Genomic DNA, 9880 nt, shown 5'->3' with positions numbered 1-9880 from the left:
CCTTCCTTCCTTCCTTCCTTCCTTCCTTCCTTCCTTCCTTCCTTCCTCCCTCCCTCCTTTTCCTCCTTCCCTCCCTCCCTCCTTTCTTTTTTTGATTTTCTGGAGAAGAGTTTATCTCATTTGTATTAAATGAGGAAGGTGGCTACTAAATATATATTTTCTGTCATGAAAATGGTAATAGGAACTGGTATGGTTTTAAATAAATATGAGTTCATTGAGAAGATACATTCATTTCCTGCTAATTTCAGTAAGAACTGTGAGACTAGTAGGAGGTTAGCCTATTTGTTGCGGCCATCTGTGGACTCCTGTGATGTGCTGTGAACAGTGCATTACTTTCCTACTAACACTGATATACTTTCCATTCAATGGCTGGCACTGAAATGAATTTCAAAATGTGTCTGTTTTCTAAAATATATTATCTTAAATGCACAACTGCTATGACTTCTGCTTTTATATTGTAATAAAACCTAATTTTTCAAACCTTTAGAGAATAACAATTAACTCTAAACCTAATGGAAAAAAAAGGAAAATTATAATAATTGTTTTATTTCTTAGTATAGAATGGCAATTGATGTTAACAATAGTTGTTAAAACATTACAAGAAAGATATTTATGAATAGCTTGTGAAAATCAAAATTATTTTTAGAGGATTTCATATGAGACTTGCTTATATTTCCTAATTCTTTAAAAATTGGTCACTTCTAAATTAATTGAAACATATTACTCTCAATCATTTTGTACAAATGAATGTTTACTATAATGATGTGCTCTGTGAAGTATGCCTCTCCACAAAGACTATATTTTTTTTGGTTATAGATAATGTAATCTAAATAATTAAGCTCTCAGTGAATGCATAATGACTTAGGAAATAGCTTCAGAAGATTTTGAAGGTAATTTTAATATTTGAGCAATTTTGAAGGAAATTTTAATCAGAGGAGTGCTGAAAGCATTCAGATAATTACTTTTGGAAAATATCTCTTTTCCAAGACTAAATAATTCTTACTGGTATTTCCCGAAACTTTACCTTTTTCTAAATATTTTGTTATATGTTTGGTTTCTCCTATAGTAGATATCCTTAGGTAATACATGTGATTAGAATAATAACAATAACAATGATAATAATGTGATAATAATAAGTAAAGTGCTATATAAATGCTAGTCCTTTTTTTGTATTATTTTGGAAGAACATTTCTAAGGAGTTTGGATTTATAAAGCCACAGCAATATTTACTTTGTATATTGTTGTTCTAAAGAAAGCTGACAGAGAAAATCCATCTTTGATCTCAGCAGGAAGCCAGCTGATCATTCATAGTGATTAGGATGTTGTTCTCAGACTTTGATAGGCAGCAGAAGGATACCCAGAGAGAGGGGCATGGGCAGAGATTCTGGCAAATGAACTGGCCTCACCTGCCACGATGAACACAAAGTTGCATAAATTTAGTATTTACACAAACCCTTATTCTTTGCATAACCTAACTTTACATTTTTGTGTTCACTAGCTATCAAACAGGGCAACTAGTTCTACTAGCCTGTCTGCAATAGCATCCCCACTCCCTTGTTTTTGTTTGTTTGTTTGTTTTGTTTTGTTTTTAAGATTTTTCATTTATTTAGTTGACAGAGAGATAGAGCCAGAAAGCACAAGTGGGGGGAATGACAGAGGGAGACGGAGAAGCAGGCTCCTCGCTGAGCAGGGAGCCCGATGCGGGGCTCGAATCCAGGACCCCAGGATCATGACCTGAGCCAAAGGCAGATGCTTAACTGACTGAGCCACCCAGGTGCCCCTCCCTCTTGTTTTTTTACTTTATTTTGCTTTTAGTTTTTGTGACCAAATTGTTATTGTTCAGTGATCTGGTTTCAGTACAGTTGGAAAGGGAAAGACAAATACAACAATCTTGTACTTTTGAAGCTAGTAAATGTATATCCCTACTTGATTTAATGGCACTTTAAACTTGAAGAGTATAGGCACTAGAGATAGGCTCAAAATTTTCCCTACTGTCAAGGAAAGCAATTACAAGCATACAGAATTCTTATGCAAAAATAAATTATTAATAAAATTCACAACTGCATTTTTTTCTTTTCAAAAATTAAGTTATAGTGACCACAAATGAACTCAAAATTATAGAAGGGCATTTTTCTTACATGCAGGTGAATAGATACAGAATTGCATTGTGTTAATTGCTTTGTCATGTGCTATCATAGTAACCACACCACTTACTTCATCTGAGTGACAACAGTTGCCGATTGTACAATATCTAAAATTTGTTAAATATTTTTTTCCCTGTGGTTATGCTATTTAAGAGTCCTCTGATCAATGATATTTTAATAAGGCTAGAGGTGGAAGTTCAAATAAGGGTATTTTTTATTGAGGACAAAATTAATTTTTGAGTGGCTCTTATATACTCTCCCCAAATTTAAAAGAATAACACTAAATATATATATATATACATATATCTGTAAAAATAAAAAATAAATATTTATTACTAAAATATATTATATATTAGTATAAAATATATATTTAGTATACACATTAGTATTATATATATATAGAGAGAGAGAGAGAATATGTATGTCTGTATGTGTGTGTGGAGACAGAGAAAGAGTTGGCAAAGGCTTTGTTTACCTGTGTATGATTAAGAGAGTAAGGAAAGGGTCAAGGAGTTGGAATGATAAATGATAATGGAGGCTTAATATAATTACTGGAAATCTTACATTTTTTTTAAAGGTTTTATTTATTTATTTGAGAGAGAGAGAGAGCACACTCATGAATGGGGGGGAGGGGCAGAGGGAGATGGAAAAGCAGATTCCCCACCGAGCAGGGAGCCCCATGCGGGAACTTGATCGCAGGACTCTGGGATCATGACCTAAATCAAAGGCGGACAGTTAACTGACTGAGCCACCCAGGTGCCCCAAATTTTGTTTTTATTAATTATTAGGTTTCAAATGAAATTCAGAAAGACTCAGAGCAGCCCATCAAATTTCCACTTGATGATCTAACCCAGCCCCACACCAGCAAAACACGGCAGGCTACGTTTTTACACACTATAGTTCTTTGAAGTATTCAGTGAGAAGAATAATATATCGATCCTCTTTATAGTGTCTTATTTTGTTATAAACTATAAATAATTCTGCCAATTTACTCCTGTTTAGAATTTTTTTTCTTGTAGGATTTCACTCAGTTGAATTTTCAAGACAAAGAAAAACCCGTACCAGTCCTCTTTCCTTTTAACCAAATCTAATATGTCTGAATGCATTAGTACTCTCTATTTCCTCCAAAGATAATTGGCAGACATTGATGTCTCTCCTTTTAAGTAACTGCCAAAGAGTACACTAAAAAGCTCTAGGGAATCTAGTAAGCCATTTGTAATGATGTCAATCAGTTTAAATATCACACTAACAAAGAATCACTCTTCCATTAACAATATTATTTCTAAAACTGCCATCATCATTATTTCAAGAAATGTACATTTGTTATATCATTACTGAGGTAGGCTTTTTAATTCCTTTACAAACATTAATATAAAATGTGATTTTTTTCTATAAACCATGTCCATATAAACTGAGAAAATATTACTAACAATAAATGTAATTGATGCTAAATAATCTATCAGAGCATTTGAAAACAATTTATAAGCTAAACATTTTTTTCCCCTCTTCTCAGTGTAAGAAGGGGAAAGCAAATTTAACATTAAGTTATAGTTATTTTAGGACTTTTCAACATTTTTTTTTTTTTAAGTAGGCTCCAGGCCCAGTGTGGAACCCAATGTGGGGCTTGAACTCATGACCCTGAAATCAAGACCTGAACTGAAATCAAGAGCCACCTGCGCTGAACCAACTGGGCCATTCAGTCACCCCACTACATTTTTTTCACTTTCGATGCATAATTGTATTTAAGTTCATATGTCATAATTTCATCATGCTGGTATTTAAAATATGTATATATTTATAGAAATATATTTGAAAGTTTAATTCACACAAATATACCTAATATATTAAATTAACTACATAATTAAAATGACTTCTCTTAAGGTAGGATATTTATTCATATATATAGTCAGAAGATAAAGTCTATAATTTATATGCAATTATTAGGTTTTCACAAAGTCAGGTTATTAGAATTACTGATAACCAAAAGTTTGATAGTGTGAGCACTGAGTAGACACAAGGATAGATTCATTTTTGAAAACATAGTTGTTTCTACTGGGTGCTAGAAAACAAAGAATACATAGGTCTCAGAGAGCAGTAAACAGAACAAGCTCACATTCTAATTCTTAGGAAGAGAAGACTACGAACTGAGACAATAGTCTAAGGGCACCAAGAGAGACAGGGAATCATCCAAATAGAGAAAATGCTCAGACTACATATGTAAACAAACTTGTACCAGATCAAATGTAATTTCTACTAGACTTCGTTCTTATATTCAGGATAGTTTCAGTCATTCACATAGTGTTTTATGAAGACATCACAGATGAATTGTTTAGATTTAAGAACTACAAAGCACCCCAAAGTCACAGTCTGACAGAAACCTAGGGAGGACACAATAGGTACTTGACTGAATACTGAAAACATGACTTATTATCTAAAATGTTCTGTGATATAACAAAGGACTGATGTTTTATTTTTTTAATTTTTTAAAAAAGATTTTATTTATTTGACAGAGACAGAGACAGCGAGAGCAGGAACACAAGCAGGGAGAGTGGGAGAGGGAGAAGCAGGCTTCCTGCCGAGCAGGGAGCCCGATGTGGGACTCGATCCCAGGACTCTGGGATCATGACCTGAGCTGAAGGCAGCCGCTTAACGACTGAGCCACCCAGGCGCCCAGGACTGATGTTTTAAAGGCAAAAAAAAAGTAAAAACATAAAGAACCTAAAAAAATTAAAAATGGGTATATGCTATTTAAAATGTGTGATTATGAAAACAGACAGGAGAGTCAGTATCTCTGTACTGTTAGTTTCCTCACTTATAAATTGAAAAAAATTGCAACAATCGTTATTTCATCACAGGGATGTTGTGAAAAGTAAATTAATTCATACATATGAAGTATTTAGTCCAGTGATGGAATATGGTATATGGTAGGAGCTATACTTTGTATTGTCATTATTATTATTTTATTATTATTATCTTTGATATCCAATCTGTTTCCTGGGTGAGCATTTAAAAGACCACTAGAACCAGAGGGTATGAAATGAAGGCAGAGCCTTTCTTCCACGTGAAGCCCTCTGATTAGTTTCCACTTGTGTGACCTCACCAGCATCTAAACCTCCAAAATATAAGAAAGACCACCACTTATAAAATAACATGCCCCTGAGAGAGTCCAGAAGAATGTTTCCCCAAACAGCTAAGATACAAAAACATAAATTACTGTTTCAGTTGCTATAAGCAAAGGCATGAAATCCCACAGACTTTCACTTTTAGTAGGATGAGTCACTCACTATTAATCTACTAAGACAACTGTTAGCATTATAGACATTTGTTACTCACTTCCTTAAAAAAAAAAAAAGGAAAGAAAAAAGCAGATGGTTAAAGATTTTATTCAGAATTCTGCTAAGACACGCTGCCACAATGCTTGGCAATGTTGTGAAAGTCCTATCTGCATGCACATTCACAGATATTAGGAATCCCTCTGCATTTTATGATGCATGTTGCACTTTTTAGTGCAACATCTGTGTTGTCTTGAGTGTGTTATGACTTTAAATCCTTGAGTCAATATATTTATAGACATGTTGTTCTGATTTGGACTTACTGATCATTTGATTTTACATAAATGTTGAATCTTTAAATATTTGATTAAATTGTTGCCAGTGTAATTTGATTTTCCAAAGGAAAATGTATGTACTTAATTTTGATTATGATCTGCTTAAATTAAAAAAAAAATCAGTAATACAGAATACTGATCATTTCCAGTTGTGATTGTCATAATTAGAGATCTACTGATACTTTTTTTCAATAATAGTAGGATTTGACAGGATAATTATAACTACATAAAATTCCAAAGCAATGCTAGGAAAATAATCCTTTTGAAGTTCACATATCCAATAATTCTAATTATTCAACTGCTGAAAACCTCTGAAATATCTTTGAAAGAGCACTGCAATTACATTGCCAGCTCTGTAGGATTTTGCAGGTTTATTGCTTTTCTTTCTGTATTAATTTTTTGTTTGCTTTTTAACTTTTATTTTGGAAATAATTACATACTCAAAGGAAGTTGTGAAGACAATACGGAGAAGAGTCTTACTTTTTACCTTCTTCCAATGGTTACATTTTACATAATTATAATACAATATCAAAACAGAAATTTTACATTGGTACAATGTATGTGTATAATTCCATGCCATTTTGTCACATATGTAGATTTGTGTAACCAACAGCACAATCTAGGTATTCTATGCCACAATAATCTCTCTCATGGTACTTTTTTATAATTGAACCTGCAACCAGATGACTATTCCTAACAGCTGGTAAGACCTGATGTATATTTCATCGCTATAATTTTATCATTTTAAGAATGTTATAGGGGCGCTTGGGTGGCTCAGTCATTAAGCATGTGCCTTCGGCTCAGGTCATGATCCCAGGGTGCTGGGATCAAGCCCCGCGTGGGACTCCCTGCTCAGCAGGAAGCCTGCTTCTGCCTCTCCCACCCCTCCTGCTTGTGTTCCCTCTCTCACTGTGTCTCTGTCAAATAAACAAAATCTTTAAAGAAAAAAAAAAAGAATGTTATATAAATGGAATCATCCTCGTACAATTAAGTTTTTCTACTCAACATAATACCTTTGAGATCCATCCAAGTTGTTTCATGTATTGATAAATAATCACTTGTTATTTATTGGTAGTATTCCATGGCATGGATGTACAACAGTTATTTTATTGTTTGTTTGTTTATTTTTGAGAGAGACACACACACACACACACACAGAGCACATGAGCAGGGGGAAGGGCAGAGGGAGAGAGAGAATCTCAATCAGACTCCATGCTGAGTGTGGAGCCCAATGTTGGGCTCCATCTCACCACCCTGAGATCATGATCTGAGTCAAAGTCAAGAGTCGGTCACGTAACCTACTAAGCTATCCAGGTGCTCCTGGATATACAACAGTTATTTTAAACTTCTCACCTACTGAAAGACATTTTGGTGTTTCCACTTTTTGGCTATTGCAAATAAAACTGCTATAAACAATTATGTACAAGTATCTGTGTGGACGTAGATTTTCATTTCTCTGAGATAAAAATGCAGGAGGTCCATTACTGTGTCATATGGTAAATGCATGTTTAGCTTTTAAGAAATTGTCAAAATGTTTTCCAGAGTGGCTGTACCATTTTATGTGCATCCTACCAGCGATACACAAGATCTCATTTATCTGCATCTCAGTGCCATTTAATATCATCACTGTTTCATATTATTTGAAGTGTTAGCTGTTCTAATAGGTTTATAGTGATGTCTCAACATTGCCTTAATTCACATTTCTTTGATGACTAATGATGTTGAAAAGCTTATCATATGTTTATTAGCCATGCATATATACTTTTCAGTGAACTATTCCTTCATGTTGCTGTTTGCCACATCTACTGTGAGAATGAAGACCATTCTCAGCAATCAGACTGTCAACATTCCAGAAAATGTTGACATCACTCAAAGGATGTGCAGTTACTGTAAAAGGCCCCAAAGGGACTTCAATCACATCAATGTAGAACTCAGTCTCCTTGGAAAGGAAAGAAGAAAAGAAAAGAAGAGGCTCCGAGTTGACAAATGGTGGGGAACTAGGAAAGAACTGGCTACTGTTTGCACTATCTGTAGTCACGTACAGAACATGATCCAGGGCATTACCTGGGCTTCTGTTACAAGATGAGGTCTGTGTATGTTCACTTCCCCATCAACGTTGTTATTCAGGAGAATGGTTCTTGTTGAAATCCAAAATTTCTTGGGTGAAAATACATCTGCAGGATTTGGATGAGGCCAGGTGTTGCTTGTTTAATATCTCAAGCCCAGAATGATGATGAGTTACTTCTTCAAGGAAATGACATTGAACTTGTATCAAACTCAGCTGCTTTGATTCAGCAAGGCACAGCAGTTAAAAACAAGGATATCAGAAAGTTTTTGGATGGTATCTATGTTTCTGAAAAAGGAACAGTCCAGCAGGCTGATGAATAAGATCTAAGTTGTTCACCTACAGAAACAACAAGATGCTGGATGATTTTTCAGACTGATCTGTGAATATTTTAAAGATGCAATAAAAGCTCTATTGATTTGGGACTTTTTCTTAGACCAATAATCCTTTCCATCTATTTGGCAAAGTAAACCATTCAGAAGTAAATTGTAGTGTGCTAAGAAGTGTAACAGAACGAACAGATTAGGAATTTTTTTCTGGTAAAACTTCATAGGAGAAAAAAAAATACTCCTTCATGTCTTTTGCCCATTTTTTATTTGGACTTGTTTGATTTTTGTATTGTTGAATTTTGAGAGTTCTTTATCTATGAGATATAGATAGATAGATAGATAGAAAGATATACAAAACTATATCTATTTATCTATATATATATCAGTCATATATATAGCATATGATTATTATATATATCATATATGTGATTCCTTTTGTCACCTCTGTGGTCTGCAATTAATTTCTCCCAGTCTATATAAGAGTCTTTTCATCCTCATTCACTGGGTTTTCCACACAGTAAAATTTTTATTTTGATGAAGCCCTATTTATCAATTATTATTTTATTGATTGTGCTTTCCGTGTTATCTGTAAAAATTTATTTATTTGAGAGAGAGAGAAAGAGAGAGAAGATAAGAGCAGAGTGAGAGGAGAAGCAGACTTCTTGCTGAGCAGGGAGCCCTACATGGGGCTTGATCCACGACCCTGAGATCATGACCTGAGCCAAAGGCAGATACTTAACCATTTGAGCCACCTAGGCACACTCTTCACCAAGTCCTAGATCCTCAAGATTTTCTACTATTTTATCTTCTAGAATTTTGTACTGACTGCCTGGTTTTGAAATCGGGTAACATTTGATTTACAAATTTAGTAAGGATTCCTTTTAAAATATTTGGTAGAATTTGGAGTCCCTGGGTGGCTCAGTCATTTAAACATCCGACTTGACTTCGGCTCAGGTCATGATCTCAGGGTCGTGAGATCAAGCCTCGAGCAGGTCTCTGTGCTGGGTATGGAGTCTGCTTAAGATTCTCTCTCCCTCCCTCTCCCTCTGCCCCTCCTCACCCATCTCTCTCCATCTCTTAGGAAAAGAAAAAGAAAAAGAAAAAGAAAAGGAAGGAAAGGAAAGGAAAGAAAGGAAAGGAAAGGAAAGGAAAGGAAAGGAAAGGAAAGGAAAGGAAAGGAAAGGAAAGGAAAGGAAAGAAAGGAAAAGGAAAGGAAAGAAAGGAAAGGAAAGGAAAGGACTTGGTAGAATTCTCCAATGAATCAGCAGAGCCAGATTTCTTTTCAGGGAGTTTTTAAAATTATGGTTTCAATGTCTTAATAGTTATAGGGCCATAAAATTATGTTTCATGTTGGATGAGTTGTGTTAGTTTGCATTTTTTAGGAATTGGTCCATTTCATCTAAATTGTTCAATTTGGATATGTAGAGATACTATTATTCCCTTATTATCCTTTTGATGTCTGCTTTGTCTGTAGTGTCTTTGTCATTGTGTCCCCCCCCCCCCCTTTTTCTTCTTTTTTTTTGTTCTGGTCAGACTTCCTAAAAGCTTATCACTTTTGTTGATCTTTTCAAAGAGCTTTTCCTTTGTGTGTATGTGTGTGTGTTAATAGTCTATTTATTTATAGGGATTTTCTTTTTTTTTTTTTTAAGATTTTATTTATTTATTTATTTATTTGAGACAGAAAGAACGAGAGAGAGAGCACATGAGATGGGGGAGGATCAGAGGGAGAAGCAGA

General features: G+C 34.6%; 1 pseudogene; it reads left to right on the top strand.

The window, feature by feature from the left end:
- The first annotated feature begins 7269 nt into the window (after window positions 1–7269).
- Window positions 7270–8139, top strand: LOC118021381 (annotated as a pseudogene).
- The last annotated feature ends 1741 nt before the right edge of the window (window positions 8140–9880 follow it).

Source organism: Mirounga leonina, unplaced genomic scaffold, assembly GCF_011800145.1.
Source record: "Mirounga leonina isolate KUSES-001 unplaced genomic scaffold, KU_Mleo_1.0 Mir_174, whole genome shotgun sequence".
Taxonomy (NCBI): Eukaryota; Metazoa; Chordata; class Mammalia; order Carnivora; family Phocidae; genus Mirounga; species Mirounga leonina.
Note: the sequence above shows the minus strand (reverse complement) of the source record. Positions and strands in the feature narration are given on the sequence as shown.